The sequence below is a fragment of the Sceloporus occidentalis genome, unplaced genomic scaffold (genome assembly GCF_023333645.1).
Source record: "Sceloporus occidentalis isolate IW3139 unplaced genomic scaffold, rSceOcc1.0.p SCAF_69, whole genome shotgun sequence".
Classification (NCBI taxonomy): Eukaryota; Metazoa; Chordata; class Lepidosauria; order Squamata; family Phrynosomatidae; genus Sceloporus; species Sceloporus occidentalis.
Genome location: NW_028317049.1, coordinates 4,749,702 through 4,766,046, shown reverse-complemented (window position 1 = coordinate 4,766,046; position 16,345 = coordinate 4,749,702). Strand labels below are relative to the sequence as shown.

General features: G+C 46.3%; 1 protein-coding gene across 2 annotated transcripts in view; it reads left to right on the top strand.

Moving 5' to 3' along the window:
* The window catches only part of AKAP1 (A-kinase anchoring protein 1), a 51,382-nt gene that overhangs the window by 8,624 nt on the left and 26,413 nt on the right, over positions 1 to 16,345 (top strand). Inside the window, exon 1 of one of the 2 annotated variants that reach the window (XM_089494136.1) lies at positions 3,057 to 3,164. The exons of the other annotated variant lie outside the window; for it this stretch is intronic. The gene's annotated coding sequence lies outside the window, so the exon portion shown is untranslated. Of the gene's footprint in view, positions 1 to 3,056; positions 3,165 to 16,345 lie in introns of those variants that run through there. 2 annotated transcript variants of the gene reach the window in all.

The window sequence follows — 16,345 nt, the reverse complement described above, 5'->3', positions numbered from 1 at the left end:
CCCTTTTGACATTTTGTGGGAATTGCGTTCCTTAACAGCGAATGGACCATAGAGAGGAGGAATAGACAAACTGTCCCTCTGGATATTTGGACCACGACGTCCATCAGCCCCGAGCTAAATGGGATCTGAACTTGGGTCTTCCGGGTGTTTTGGACTCCAGCTCCCAGAAGCCTCAGCCATCTTGGCTAATGGTCTGGGGTTCTGGGAGTTGAAGTCCAAAACAACTGGAAGGCCAGAGTTTGGGGGATCATTGGAAGGGGAAGCAACATGGAAGGCATCCCTTGGTATCGCCATTGAAAATTTGGCCCAGCTGTTTCCTCTAAAATGATAATATTTGAACCGCGTATTTAATAGTTTTCGTATCAAATCCAATGGATAAATCCATTAAGAAACAGAAATGCCCGCTCTCCAAGCCATATTGGACCTTAGCTTCCATGACCGCTCAGTGTTGGATGTCCTGTCCAAGACAGATGGGAGTTGTAGTCCAACACCTGGCCCCAAAGTCCTGAACTAGAGATCTGAGCCTTAACCATCCATTTCCAAGTACTGCTTTTGAATAAAAGTAGCTTCCTATGTTGAGATCTAAATATCCTAAAGGCACCAGGTCCCATCTGATCTTGGAAACAAAGCAGGGTCGGCCCTGATTAGTACTTGGATGGGAAACCACCAATGTATACCAGGCGCTTTAGGCTCTGTTTCAGAGGTAGGGCACGGTAAAACCACCTCTGAGTATTCCTTACCTATGAAAACCCTATGATATTCATAGGGTCACCATAAGTTAACTTAATGGCACATGCGCACACACGTGGGGATTTGAACCCTGGTCTACAGAGTCATAGTCCAAGGCTCAAACCATAACGCCACACTGGCACCATGACTCTGGAGACAAGGGTTCGAATCCCAGCTTGGCCTTATAAACTCACTTATAAACCCCAGGCCAGTCTCGGAGGATGGCAATGGCAAACCCCTTCTGAAGAAACTTGCCGAGAAAACCCTTAAGGTTGCCATAAATCAGAAACGATGTGAATCCACCCAACAGCAACAACAAGGCAAAACCTATCATGGGAGTTTCTGGGGCTGAGACTGTGTGACTCGCCAAGGTCTCCCAATGGGTTTCCGTGACTCAACTGGGAATCGAACCGTGGTCCCCAGGGTCATAGTCGAACGCTGGTTGTAGGTTATATAGAGCCACCGCCATAAAAAGGCATTGACAGCCTTATCTTCAATGGGTTTTTCGACTCTAGGTTAGCCGCCGTGTCTCCATCTTGGGATCGCGAATCCCACCGTTCAAACAGACGCCGCGTGAAGCAGTCCTCTCTTTTGTTTGTCCCAAATCTCCCACCCTTCGCCAGATGGCCACGCCGGGTCCTTTTATTAGGAGATTATGCGGACTCAATGCTCGCCTCTCATCCGCTGATAGCGGCGCAGGGAAAGTGTTTGTTCTTCGGGTTAAAGATAAACCAGGGAGAAACAATGGTGTCTATATCTTATCGGTCTGGGCATAGGCAAGCCATGTCCTGCATGCTCCTGTTGTTCTCATGATGTGGGATCTTCTGGAAGATGCTGGGTGGAGAACTGGACTACGGAGGACAACCAACAGCAGGAGAAGGCCCGCCATTCAGTGCCAAGCACCCGCTTTGGGTGCAGAAGTTTGCCAGTTCAATCTCTGGTTCATCCAGATAGAAACATCACTGAAGGGATGCAGGGGGTATGGACCACACTAGATGACAACCTCAGCAGGAGCCACACTTTTTGTGGATAAAGCCCCCTCAATGTACTGGGATACTGGGATCCAGCGATGCGAAAGCAGCCTTCTGTGCATAGGTAGGGTATATGCCCTGCATGCTCACTTCATTCTCATGATGCGAGCTGCCTCTTGAGTTGGGTCTTCTGGAGAAGCTGAGAAGAGAACTGGACCGTGGAGGAAAACGGCTCGGTGTCAAGCGCCTGCTTTGGATGTGGAAGTTTGCCAGGTCAATCCCTGGTGCCTCGTCCAGACAGAGGCGTCAATAAAGGGGCGCAAGGGGTATGGATCACACTGGGTGACGCCTCACCTGGGGCCAGCCTTTCTGGACATAGTCCCCTCAATATACTAGGATAGTGGGATGCAGCGATGCGAAAGCATCCTGTGCATTAGGCAGGCAATGTCTTGCTATGCCATGCTCCCTCCATTCTCATGCGCCGGTGTTGCGCCGGGGCACGACGCAGCAGCCGCAGTCTCTTGCCTGTGAGTTCTAGAGATGCTGAGAACCTAAATATTAGGAGGAACCTCCAACATTAGGAGGAATTTCCTGACAGTAAGGGCTGTTTCGACAGTGGAAGACGTTCCCTTGGAGGAGGATGGAGTCTCTTTCCTTGGAGGTCTTTAAACAGAGGCTGGATGGCCATCTGTCAGTGCTTTGATGGAGAGTTCCTGCATGGCAGAATGGGGTTAGACTGGATCAAGGCCCTTTTGGGGGGTCTCTTACTATTTCATGATTCCTCTCTCGCTCGAAACCAAAGCGAGGGACCGAAACCACGGAACCGTTTCCTGTTCCGTTGTTCCGGGCCCTATTCTCTGGAGCAGCATTAATATACATTTCCCAGGATTCCATAGGGCAAAGCTGTGGCAGAGTGAAAGCCTGTGTCAAACTGCACTAATTTCAGTGCAGATGACTACAAAAGCCAAGATCATATAATAAGGCAAAGCCATGGCAGTGAAAGCTGTGTCAAACTGCGTTAATTCAGTGCAGAGAACTACTAAAATTCATTTTGCAAGGTCAGAGGACTACAAATCCCAGGATCCCACGGGGCAAAGCCATTGAAAGCATTGTCGAAAGAAAACTGCATCCAGGTTTCAGCCTAGACTAGAAAATGCCATCCCACAGCGCCACCTGCAGGCCAGAACGCGGAAGGAGCAGGCTTCTCGGTCCGCGCCTGCGCACTCCTCCCGCTCCTATTTTTTTCCTCCACGCGGAGTGGGCGTGGCTTGATCCCTGGGAAGCTCTCGCGCGAGTAGCGGAGGGAGGGGCGTGGCCTAGGGGTAGGCGGGGCGAGTGGAACCTTGAAGTCGGCGGCGGTGGGCGGGGCGAGCGGAAGGTTGTGTGTTTCGGTCGAATGTCTCGGCGTTCGGAGGAAGAGGAGGCCTCGGCGGCACGTGGCGGAGGGGCCCCCTTCTGGGCAGCGTGAGTCCTGGCCTCTGGGAAGGGGATGATGGGAGATGTAGTCCCTTGAAGGGTAAGGGGGAGGGAGGGCTTGGTCCTCTTCCCTTTGAGGAACACTGCTGGGGATGCTGGGAGCTGCAGTCCCTCTCTCCAGCCCTTGAAGGGGAAAGGGGAGGAGGAGGAGGGGGTCCTCTTCCCTTTGGGGACAGTGCTGGGGATGCTGGGAGATGTAGTGCCTCCCTCACTTGGGGAGCTCTGAGGGGAGTTGCTCTCCCTTCTTAACATTTAGTCCTGTTGGGAAGAGTGTATTTCCTTAGTTCTGGGGATGCTGGGAACTGTAGTACTTTCCTGCTCTTCCAGTGCTGGGGGATGCTGGGTGTTGTAATGCCTCCCTCACTTGGGGAGCTCTGAGGGGAGTTGCTCTCCCTTCTTAACATTTAGTCCTGTTGGGAAAGAGTGTATTTCCCTAGTTCTGGGGATGCTGGGAACTGTAGTACTTTCCTGCTCTTCCAGTGCTGGGGGATGCTGGGTGTTGTAATGCTTCCCTCACTTGGGGAGCTCTAAGGGGAGTTGCTCTCCCTTATTAACATTTAGTCCTGTTGGGAAGAGTGTATTTCCCTAGTTCTGGGGATGCTGGGAACTGTAGTACTTTCCTGCTCTTCCAGTGCTGGGGGATGCTGGGTGTTGTAATGCTTCCCTCACTTGGGGAGCTCTGAGGGGAGTTGGTCTCCCTTCTTAACATTTAGTCCTGTGGGAAAGAGTGTATTTCCCTAGTTCTGGGGATGCTGGGAACTGTAGTACTTTCCTGCTCTTCCAGTGCTGGGGGATGCTGGGTGTTGTAGTGCTTCCCTCACTTGGGGAGCTCTAAGGGGAGTTGCTCTCCCTTATTAACATTTAGTCCTGTTGGGAAGAGTGTATTTCCCTAGTTCTGGGGATGCTGGGAACTGTAGTACTTTCCTGCTCTTCCAGTGCTGGGGGATGCTGGGTGTTGTAATGCTTCCCTCACTTGGGGAGCTCTGAGGGGAGTTGGTCTCCCTTCTTAACATTTAGTCCTGTGGGAAAGAGTGTATTTCCCTAGTTCTGGGGATGCTGGGAACTGTAGTACTTTCCTGCTCTTCCAGTGCTGGGGGATGCTGGGTGTTGTAGTGCTTCCCTCACTTGGGGAGCTCTGAGGGGAGTTGGTCTCCCTTCTTAACATTTAGTCCTGTTGGGAAGAGTGTATTTCCCTAGTTCTGGGGATGCTGGGAACTGTAGTACTTTCCTGCTCTTCCAGTGCTGGGGGATGCTGGGTGTTGTAATGCTTCCCTCACTTGGGGAGCTCTGAGGGGAGTTGGTCTCCCTTCTTAACATTTAGTCCTGTGGGAAAGAGTGTATTTCCCTAGTTCTGGGGATGCTGGGAACTGTAGTACTTTCCTGCTCTTCCAGTGCTGGGGGATGCTGGGTGTTGTAGTGCTTCCCTCACTTGGGGAGCTCTGAGGGGAGTTGGTCTCCCTTCTTAACATTTAGCCTTTCCAACAGGACTAAATGTTAAGAAGGGAGAGCAACTCCCCTCAGAGCTCCCCAAGTGAGGGAGGCACTACATCTCCCAGCATCCCCAGCACTGTCCCCAAAGGGAAGAGGACCCCTTTCCGAGTGTATTTCCCTAGTTCTGGGGATGCTAGGAACTGTAGTACTTTCCTGCTCTTCCAGTGCTGGGGGATGCTGGGAGTTGCAGTGCCTCCTTCACTTGAGGAGCTCAGAGGGGAGTTGCTCTCCCTTCTTAACATTTAGTCCCGTTGGGAAGAGAGTATTTCTCCAGTGCTGGGGATGCTGGGAGTTGTAGTACTTCCTTCACCTAGTTTGTTTTCCCTATTTGCCATTTGGTCCTTTTGGGAAGAGAGTATTATTTCTCCAGTGCTGGGGATGCTGGGAGTTGTAGTACTTCCTTCACTTGAGGAGCTCTGAGGGGAGTTGCTCTCCCTTCTTAACATTTACTCCCGTTGGGAAGAGAGTATTATTTCTCCAGTGCTGGGGGTCCTGGGAGTTGTAGTACTTCCTTCACCTGGTTTGTTTCCCCTATTTGCCATTTGGTCCTTTTGGGAAGAGAGCATTATTTCTCCAGTGCTGGGGATGCTGGGAGTTGTAGTACTTCCTTCACCTGGTTTGTTTCCCCTATTTGCCATTTGGTCCTTTTGGGAAGAGAGCATTATTTCTCCAGTGCTGGGGATGCTGGGAGTTGTAGTACTTCCTTCACCTGGTTTGTTTCCCCTATTTGCCATTTGGTCCTTTTGGGAAGAGAGTATTATTTCTCCAGTGCTGGGGATGCTGGGAGTTTCAGTGCCTCCTTCAGTTGGCGCTGGGAGGGGAGTTGTTCTTCTTTTTTGGCATTTAGTCCTGTTGGGAAGAGAGTGTTTCCCCAGTGCTGGGGATGCTGGGGGTTGCAGTCCTTTCTGTGGCTGAGGGGAGCTGTTCCCCTTTCTTAACCTTTCGTCATTTTGGTGCTGAGGATGCTGGGAGTTGCAGTGCTTTCTTCACCTGGTTTGTTCTCTCTTTTGGGTACTTGGTCCTTTTAGGTAGAGTGTATTTCCCCAGTGCTGGGGATGCTGGGAGTTGCAGTGCAGGACTTTCATTCAACTGGTTTGTTCTCTCTCTTTGGCATTGAGCCCTTTGGGAATGAGTGTTTCTCAGCCCTGCTTGCCAGTCCTGGGGATGCTGGGAGTTGCAGTGCCTCCCTCATTTGTAGTTGTGAGGGCAGTTGCTCTCCCTTTTTGCCATGAGGATCCCCACGTGCCCCTTTTCTTTCACGTGTCTCCCTTCCCTTTATATCCCTTTCCCTTTTAACCCAGACTGTCATTAACCTGCCCTTGGCTTCCCTTTCCCTCCTCCTCCTCCTCCTCCTTTTTCTCTCTTTGGCTTCTCTCTGCCTTTATTTCCTCTACATCTCTCTTAACTTCTCCCACGAGTTACTTTTAGTCCTGGAACAAGTAACTTTTTGGAAGTAACTTCAGCCAGCTGCAGAGTTTCTTAATCCCTGCAGCTGAGCCGCTTTGGGAGGAAAGCAGGATTTAAATCCAATCTAACATCAATCCTGGAAAGCAGAGTCTTTCTTGCTTCCACCTGCGGCAGGAGGAATTTGTAACTTAGAAGTAACTAAGATACTCCAGGAAGGGAACAGGCCTTGGCCGCCTTGCAGGTGTGTTTGGACTACAAAACCCATCGTCCACGGCCTTTCGGTGCCGGAAAGCCTGTGGCGTTCGACGAAAAGGGCTTGTTTTGTATTCATGCCCTGAAAATGGACACATGGATATCCCAAAACGATTTAGGTGATAGTGACCCCAATCTCAGGTATGTTTGGACTACAAACCCCATCGTCCACGGCCTTTCGGTGTCGGAAAGTCTGTGGCTTTAGGCTTAAAGGGCTGGTTTTGCAAAAGATGCGAACCTTAACATTTTAAAGCCCTGAAAATAGACACATGGAACTATCAGCGATGGCTTAAGAGGTTGTGACACCCCTCTCAGATGTGTTTGGACTACAAACCCCACCGTCCCCAACCCCTGGGTCGGAAAAGGCTGTGGTTTAGCCAAAAGAGTTGCTTTTCGCATCCAAGTCCTGAACATAGACAGACACATGGCGGCTATCCTTAAATGCAGTGATTTAAAAGAGAGTGAGTGACACCAAGCTCAGGTGTGCTTGCACTACCTGGTCTGGGGATGCTGGGCTTTGTAGTCCGAACCCATCCGCAAGGCGCCACTCGAAGCTGGCAAGACGCACTGAGAGATGTGCCTGCTCCGGTTCTTAAGAACGAATCACCGAATCGGAACAAGAGCAACTAGATGCAGGACCTAAGGTCCAAAACAACGCTGCAGAAATAATCCAGTCTGAGATGGCTTTCACTGGGGATCCTGGGATCTGTAGTATGTGCGAGACATTTAGCCTTGTCTATCAGAGAGCTCTGGTGCCACAGTGGACTACAATTCCCAGGATTCCCTAGGACTGAGCCGGGGGGGGGGGCAGTTAAAGTGGTCTCAAACTGGATTGTTTCTGCAGCGTGCTTAGTTTTAGTTTTCATTCTTCTTTTATTCAAGTGTCGATAAATTGTAGGGTTGGTCGGCGTCGCAGGTGTTGCGTTGCGGGTTTTCGGAGCCGCGATTCCCAACCTTTAGTCCTCCAGGTGTTTTGGACTTCAGCTCCCAGAAGCCCCGGCTAACATAGCCAACAGTCAGGAATGCTGGGAACTGTAGTCCCAAACATCCAAAGGACCAAAGTTTGGAAACTTTGGAGACACAGATAAGTTTTCAGCGGCGGTTGAGTTTTCCGGCGTGAAGCTCCCCGTCTCCTACTCTTGGACGAAAGGGATTATAATGATAACTATTGATATATAATAATACTATTATTGATATATAATAATTCTATAATGTGTATTGTAATGTTATTTATTTCCAGGGTTTCTATCCCGCCTTTCTTCCAAAGCAGGATTCAATAAATGATAGAACGATTGGCTGGAATAACGCTCTCTGCTTCGGATAGAAGAGGCCTTGCTTTGCAACTTCCTTGGTTCAAGTGGAGCTCAAAAACATGAGGTTCACACCTTGTTTGGGTGTGTCGGTTGTCGTGGGTTGTTAGCGTTCGTTGGGAGCGCATGGAGTGTGATAAACTCCTCTCGAGTAACTACTCCACCCTTTTACTTTTTGGGCGATTGAACCTACTATAGCTTAGGATCTGGCTCTCTTGACCTTCTCCCACCAACTCAAGGGTGAAAATGTGATTTTACACGCAGTTGGGTATTTCCTCCCTGGCCTTTCAAGCCGGCGTTTCCTAAACCGGTCGCACCAAAAAACCACAAGCGTTTGTCGAGAGTGTTTAATTTTTCTGGGTGTGAAGAAAGAAAGATAAGGTATAAATATAGGTCCGAAACACACTGCTGAAATAACCCAGTTTGAGACCGCTTTAACTGCTCTGGCTCAATGCTAGGCATTGCTGGAAACTGTGAACCTTCTTTGTTGGAAAGCTCTGGTGCCAGAACAAACTACAATTCCCAGGATTCCCTAGCGCTGAGCCGGGGCAGTTAAAGCGCTCTCAAACTGGATTATTTCGGCAGTGCGTTCCGGACCATAGTTCAGTGTGTTTTGGACCATAGGTCTGTGATAGTGCACCTTTGGAAGGATTCAGTGTCTTGAACTGATGAAGTGCCGTGTAAATGTATGGCGCTCTACAAATATACAACAACAACAACAGTAAGGAAGGCGTCTCACAAATGAACGGCAAAGCTTTTCAAATTACAATTACAGACAGACAGCCATATCCATGAATTTTTTGATCCAAGCGTACTTTTAAAATGTAGAAACCCCCCCAAAGCAAAGCGTACTCTTGCCATTTTATATAAGGGTCAGTGTTTTACGGCCCCGTTGTATTTACTGTATTGTGGTTTTGCTGTTTTGTGCAGTTGGCCTTCCGTATCCACGGGTTCAACTTGAAAATATCCCCCAAACATATACATGCCCAAACCCCAAACCTTGGTGTTGCTATTTGATATAAGGGACGCCGCTTTACAGCGCCGTTGTATATCATGGGACTTGAGCATCCAAGGATTTGGGGACCCGAAATGCTGGAACCAAACCCCAGCGGATACCAAGGGCCCACTGTAGATACTAATAAACATTGTTTTAATGATTGCTTGAGTTGCTTAGACTGGACCGGACTCTCCTGAGCATCCAAGAGGGTTGGATTATTTGCGTATGCATCATGCGTTCATCTTGGAGGCAGGACTGAGGCTGAGAGAGTGTGACTTACCCAAGGCGGGTTTTGTGGCTGAGTTGAGGTGAGGTTCCTTTATGTTTGCCTGAAGGTAATTCTATACACAGTATGTTTAATCGTTTTGTGCATGGAGCAAAGTTGGTGTCCATTGAACCGGATAGAAAGCAAAGGTGCCACTTTCTGAATTGTTAGGGGTGATGTTTTGAGGGAGTTTAATGGGATAGAGAGGAGGGTCGAATGGGGTACGGTCGGCCCTTCTTATCCGCTGATTTTTTTTTATCCACGGATTCAAGCATCCGCGCCTTGAAAATATTCCAAGCAAGTATACATTCCAAATAGCAATCCTTGATTTTCCATTTTGTATTGGAGACACCATTTTCCCTTTCCATTATGTTTTAATGGGACTTGAGCATCCACGGATTTGGTTCTTCGCGGGGCAGTCCTGGAGCCATACCCCAGCGGATAACAAGGACCCACTGTATTTAGTTAGACGTTTTTGGGTGTGAACGGTTTTGGTGTTGGGGATATTTTTGGACCTCTGAATTCCAGATAAGGGAGACTCGACTTGTAGCCGCAGGGTGGCCGGTTTTAGTTTCTCGGTGCAAGATCGCGCACTACGACTCGGTTTGCGTTCCCTTTGGGAACTGGGATTTTCGAGCGAGGCCTAGTTGGAAGCTGCTCTCTCCTTTGCAAAGAAAGGGATTAGATGCAAGGCCTGGCCTGACCAGCTGCTGGAGGTCACCCTGGCGGCTGTGTGCGCGGCTGTCTCTCTTCTTCCACTTTCTCCCCGGAGGAGGGCTAGTGTTGAATGGTAACTTGAGAAATGCCGTTCACTCCTACCTCTCCTACTCGCTTCCCCGGAGGCTGGAGTAGGGGCTTCCCTCTCTGGCTCCAATATGTTCTTCCTCCGTCTTGCAACCGGAACAAAGATGGAATCGAGGAGGGAGTGGAGGAGGCAAGGAACGAAGGAAGGAAGGAACGAAACACCTGTGTGGTTGAGCATGGCCTTTGCAGCATGTGTTGCTGTGGTTGTGTGCCTTCAAGTCGCTTCCGACTCGCGGCTCTTTTCCCAGAACCGAGACTCAGAGGGGCTTCACAATATTAAATGAGCAATACATGTAAAAACTCCTATCGTGTGGGGTATTCTCAGCAGGATTTGCACGGAGGAGGTTTGCCGTTGCCTTTCCCTGAGGCTGAGAATATGTGACTTGCCCAAGGCCACCCAGTGGGTTTCATAGAGCCCAGCTGGGAATCGAACCCTGGTCTCTCGTAGTTTGTGTATCCGCTTCTGGTAATGCTTAAGACAGGCCCCATTTTTTGGTTTTGGGAAGCTGCTGTCTGTGTGGCAGAACTGATTTGGAAACTGTGGTTTGAAACAAGGTGTTGACACCGTGGTTTAAAGTGCGGTGTTTAAATCATGGTTTGAAGCTGGGTGTAGAAACTGTGATTTGAAGCAAAGTGTTGAAACTGTGAAGTCAAAGGCTTTCATGGCCGGCATCCATCGTTTTTTGTGGGTTTTTCGCGTTATATGGTCATGTTTCTTCCTGACGGTTGGCCAGCTGTTGAAACTGTGGCTTGAAGCATGGTGTTTAAACTGTGGTTTAAAGCAAAGTTTTGAAACTGTGGTTTAAAGTGAGGTGTTTAAACTATGGTTTAAACCAGTCCTGCAAGAAAGTACCCACCACTTTTACTCCCCAGAATCCCGGCTCTGTTTGTATGCACCTGAGGAAGTAGACTTAAGTCTAGGAAAGCTCCTGCTGCCAACTTCTTTCTTTCAGTGAGTCTCAAAGGTGCTCCAAGATCTCTCCACATACTTGACCCTATATATGCATCTAAGGAAGTAGACTGAAGTCTAGGGAAGCTCCTGCTGCCAACTTCTTTCTTTCAGTGAGTCTCAAAGGTGCTCCAAGATCTCTCCACATACTTGACCCTATATATGCATCTAAGGAAGTAGACTGAAGTCTAGGAAAGCTCCTGCTGCCAACTTCTTTATTTCAGTGAGTCTCAAAGGTGCTACAAGATCTCTCCACATACTTGACCCTATATATGCATCTAAGGATGTAGACTGAAGTCTAGGAAAGCTCATACTGCCAACTTCTTTCTTTCAGTGAGTCTCAAAGGTGCTCCAAGATCTCTCCAAATACTTGACCCTATATATGCATCTAAGGAAATAGACTGAAGTCTAGGAAAGCTCCTGCTGCCAACTTCTTTCTTTCAGTGAGTCTCAAAGGTGCTCCAAGATCTCTCCACATACTTGACCCTATATATGCATCTAAGGAAGTAGACTGAAGTCTAGGAAAGCTCCTGCTGCCAACTTCTTTCTTTCAGTGAGTCTCAAAGGTGCTCCAAGATCTCTCCACATACTTGACCCTATATATGCATCTAAGGAAGTAGACTGAAGTCTAGGAAAGCTCCTGCTGCCAACTTCTTTCTTTCAGTGAGTCTCAAAGGTGCTCCAAGATCTCTCCACATACTTGACCCTATATATGCATCTAAGGATGTAGACTGAAGTCTAGGAAAGCTCCTGCTGCCAACTTCTTCCTTTCAGTGAGTCTCAAAGGTGCTCCAAGATCTCTCCACATACTTGACCCTATATATGCATCTAAGGAAATAGACTGAAGTCTAGGAAAGCTCCTGCTGCCAACTTCTTTCTTTCAGTGAGTCTCAAAGGTGCTCCAAGATCTCTCCACATACTTGACCCTATATATGCATCTAAGGAAGTAGACTGAAGTCTAGGAAAGCTCCTGCTGCCAACTTCTTTCTTTCAGTGAGTCTCAAAGGTGCTCCAAGATCTCTCCACATACTTGACCCTATATATGCATCTAAGGAAGTAGACTGAAGTCTAGGAAAGCTCATGCTGCCAACTTCTTTCTTTCAGTGAGTCTCAAAGGTGCTCCAAGATCTCTCCACATACTTGACCCTATATATGCATCAAAGGAAGTAGACTGAAGTCTAGGAAAGCTCCTGCTGCCAACTTCTTTCTTTCAGTGAGTCTCAAAGGTGCTCCAAGATTGCTTTTAATTTAATGTTTTTAATATAGTTGCTTGCTTTATTGCTTACTGTTGTCGTTCTGTGCCTTCAGGTCATTTTTCCATCTGCTAAGTATTCCCAGGGTAGACATTTCCTGGGCTCTGGAGACCAGGATTTGAATCCCGGTTTTACCATGAAACCCACTGGGTGACTTCGGGCAAGCCACACTCTCTCAGCCTCAGGGGAAGGCAATAGCAAACCCTCTCTGAACAAACCTTGCCAAGAAAAACCCTACGATGGGTTCACCATAAGTCAGAAACGACTTGAAGGTACCCAACAAACACGATGTAAAAGGACCTGGGCCAGGTGAAACGTCTTGGGTTCCTCCATGCCAGCTTTTAAAGCGGCGGTCCCCAAACGGTGCCCTTGAAGAGATTTTGGACTTGGCGCCCAGAATGCCAACACTGGCCAACGTGACCGAAGCTTCTGAAGTCCAAAATGTCTTAAAGGCCACAGGTTTGGGGACCAGCGTTTTAAAAGGTTTCCCATAAAAGAGTGAGTGCAAGCAAAGAGGGGAAACGGAAAGCTTTGCCTTGCTTTGGGACGCCGAGCCACCCTCGTGACTTGTTGCACTTGGCTGGTTCATGACTTATCTCTCTCTCTCTCTCCTTCTCTCTCTTTAGCAAGGGTAAACATTTCGAATCCATCGACCTTGGTTCACCCTCCAGCTGGGAACCGGTGACCTTGCGGAAGACGGGGACGTCTGGACTCTTGGCGCTCCAAAAAGAAGCCGATCCTTTAGGATTGCTTCTTTTTTTCCCCGCCTCTTTTCCGTGTGCGGATTCGGCAAGCGAAGGAGATCCCTCCTTCCTTTTCGGGGAAAGGCGATGGGAAATTGTTTTTAAAACCCAGTGGAGTATTTCGAAGCAGGAAAAGGAGCGTTTGGGAGGCGTAACGTTAAGAGAGGGTGGCAGTGGCCAACCCCCTCCGATGAAACTTGCCATGAAAACCCCAGGATGGGTTGGCCGTAGGGTTGCCATAAATCACGCATGACTTGTTGCAAACCTCCTGTGTGGATGCAGACAGGTACAAAACTAGTGCTTTCCCTTGTGGTTGTTTTTTTATTGGCTTAATTTCTTTAAGAGAGTCTTGGGCAAGTGAAGACACAGTCTCTTCTTTTAACACCCCCCCCCTCTCCAAAAAAAGATTTCATGGGAAGGGCAGTCAAATTGATAGCTGTGTCTAGACTTGTGAGTGTTCCCAGAAGGTTTGCGAGCTGCCACTTGCATTTTGCAGGGATGCGCCGGTGTGTCTACGAAACCATGCCCTCGACCCTGCGGAGAAGACGAAGCGTTGGCTCCAAGGGCACCGAGAGATGATTTCGGAAAGCTTGGCGCGAACAGCTTTTTTGGGTGATGCAATAACCGTGCGTGATGGGAGTTGGAGTTCTACACGTCTCAAGGAAACTACACTAACTCCATATTTGCAGCTTTGATGTTTGCGGATTTGCTTGTTCACGGATTTGATTAATATGTTCCCTCTTGGAATTTCTAGGTCCTCCAGTGTATCTCTATGGTCAACTTTAACCAAAGGTTGCACTGAAGGACCTAGAGATTCCTAGAGAGGACACTCCACTAGGCCTTTGTGGCTCCTCCAGCGCAACTCTGTGGTCAACTTTAACCAAAGGTTGCACTGAAGGACCTAGAGAGGACACTCCACTAGGCCTTTGTGGCTCCTCCAGTGCAGTTCTATGGTCAGTGTCTGTTGGACGTTGACCACAGAGTTGCACCGGAGGACCTAGAGATTCCTAGAGAGGACACTCCACCAGGCCTTTGTGGCTCCTTCAGCGCAGTTCTATGGTCAGTGTCTGTTGGACGTTGACCACAGAGTTGCATTGGAGGACCTAGAGATTCCTAGAGGGGTGTCCTCTCAGGTACAAACATGATGTTTTTGTTATTTGCAGTCTTTCCATATTCATGGGGGTCTTGTGCCCCTAACCCTAGTGAATATGGAGGGACAAGTGTAGTCTAGAGAAGATTGTCTACCCGGGGATGCTGAGAACTGAACTTGCTTAGCTGTGGTTGCAGTTGGCTCCAGCATTTTTTATTCACTGTAGTCCAAAACACACTGCAGAACTAATCCAGTTTGAGACAGCTTTAACTGCCTTGGCTCAGTGCTAGGGAATCCTGGGAATTGTAGTTTATGATGGCACTAGAGCCAAGATAGAAGAAGGCTCAATGTCTCGCCAAACTACAGTTCCCAGGATGGTCTAGCATTGAGCCAGGGCAATTGAAGCGGTCTCAAACTGGATAATTTCCGCAGGGTCTTTTGGACCTTTGTTATTACGTGCCTTGAAGGCATTTCCATTGTATGGTAACCCAAATGCGACTCATATCACAGAGACGTCTTGGCAAGATTTCTTCAGGATGGGGTCACCTTTGCCTTCCTCTGGGGCTGAGAGAGTGTGACTTTCCTAAGATCTCCCCAGTGCGTTTCTGTACATTCAACTAATCTTAGTCTTGTGGTTGTGAACTGCTTTTGGCACGGTTAAGATAAAGCACTTATATACAGGTCGAGTCTCTCTGATCGGAAGCGTTTTGGATTTCGGGGTGTTTTTGGGATTTTGGCATATTACATATATGTACGTAATGATCTGTCTTGGCGATGGGACGCAGGTCGAAACACATGTTTCATAAACACCTGATACACATACCTTGAAGGCACTTTCACGCACTGCTTTTAATCAATGTTGTGCACGAAACAAAGTCTGTGTCCATGGAGCCGCCGGGAAGCAGAAGGGTCACTGTCTCAGCCACCCTTGTTTTGGTTTTTGGAGCGTTTTGGATATATCTGCGTATATCCTTTTCCATTATTTAGCAGATCCCTCCTCTACATCTCTGTGCTTCGTAAGGTGCGTTTGCAACCGCTGACGAAATCTTGGTCTGCATCCCAATAGCCCCTGGCTCTGCTCCTGCGGCAACACTTTTCCAAGTGGCCTCTTCTAACCCGACTTTCTGGAGCATTGCCAGCCCAGTCCTTTCTACTGAATTTGGATGCATAGGAATCGAAATCACTTGGGCTCTGGTTGCTAAAATATATCTCCCCCCCCCCCTTATAACTACCTTGCAGGGTTGTTGTGACTGGGCCAAAGAAGACCGCTGTAAAAAAAACCAGACAGGGGTGTATATATTTAATAATAAAAATTAATGTAATAAAATAAAAAAAACAAGCAATAATAAAAATTAATGTAATAAAATAAAAACAAGCAATAATAAAAATTAATGTAATAAAATAAAAACAAGCAATAATAAAAATTAATGTAATAAAATAAAAACAAGCAATAATAAAAATTAATGAAATAAAATAAAAACAAGCAATAATAACAATTAATGAAATAAAATAAAAACAAGCAATAAAAATTAATGTAATAAAATAAAAACAAGCAATAATAAAAATTAATGTAATAAAATAAAAAACAAGCGATAATAAAAATTAATGTAATAAAATAAAAAACAAGCGATAATAAAAATTAATGTAATAAAATAAAAAACAAGCAATAATAAAAATTAATGTAATAAAATAAAAAACAAGCAATAATAAAAATTAATGTAATAAAATAAAAAACAAGCAATAATAAAAATTAATGTAATAAAATAAAAAACAAGCAATAATAAAAATTAATGTAATAAAATAAAAAACAAGCAATAATAAAAATTAATGTAATAAAATAAAAAACAAGCAATAATAAAAATTAATGTAATAAAATAAAAAACAAGCAATAATAAAAATTAATGTAATAAAATAAAAAACAAGCAATAATAAAAATTAATGTAATAAAATAAAAAACAAGCAATAATAAAAATTAATGTAATAAAATAAAAAACAAGCAATAATAAAAATTAATGTAATAAAATAAAAAACAAGCAATAATAAAAATTAATGTAATAAAATAAAAAACAAGCAATAATAAAAATTAATGTAATAAAATAAAAAACAAGCAATAATAAAAATTAATGTAATAAAATAAAAACAATTGTGAAGAAAAATGTGTTAGGGTTATATTAATAGGGTTTTATATTAATAGGGTTGTAATAGGGTTTTTTCCCCTTCTAGCATTAATAATAGGGTTTCGGGTGTAATGGGGTTTTTAAATATAATGTTCATTAGTTTTTGCATGAGAGCATGAAACACAAAAGACAAATGCACATTGCAAAGCTATAACTACCTATTTATCCAGCCCTCCAACAACTTCCATCACTCCATAAGAACTGTTGCAGAAGAAGAAGAAGAAAAGGCAAGACCTAACAAAAAACAAAAACACGCACCAAATTTAAAACATACTTCCTACCTAGTGTATCATTGAGTTACCTATCCTCTTAAATTAAGCGTCCGAATTAGTTGTTCTTCTGCATCTACATACACAAAACCTTTTAAATTGCAAAGCTTCCCAATGTTACCGTTTCTTCTTTATCAGGAATAGCTCTCAGAAATGGTTTCC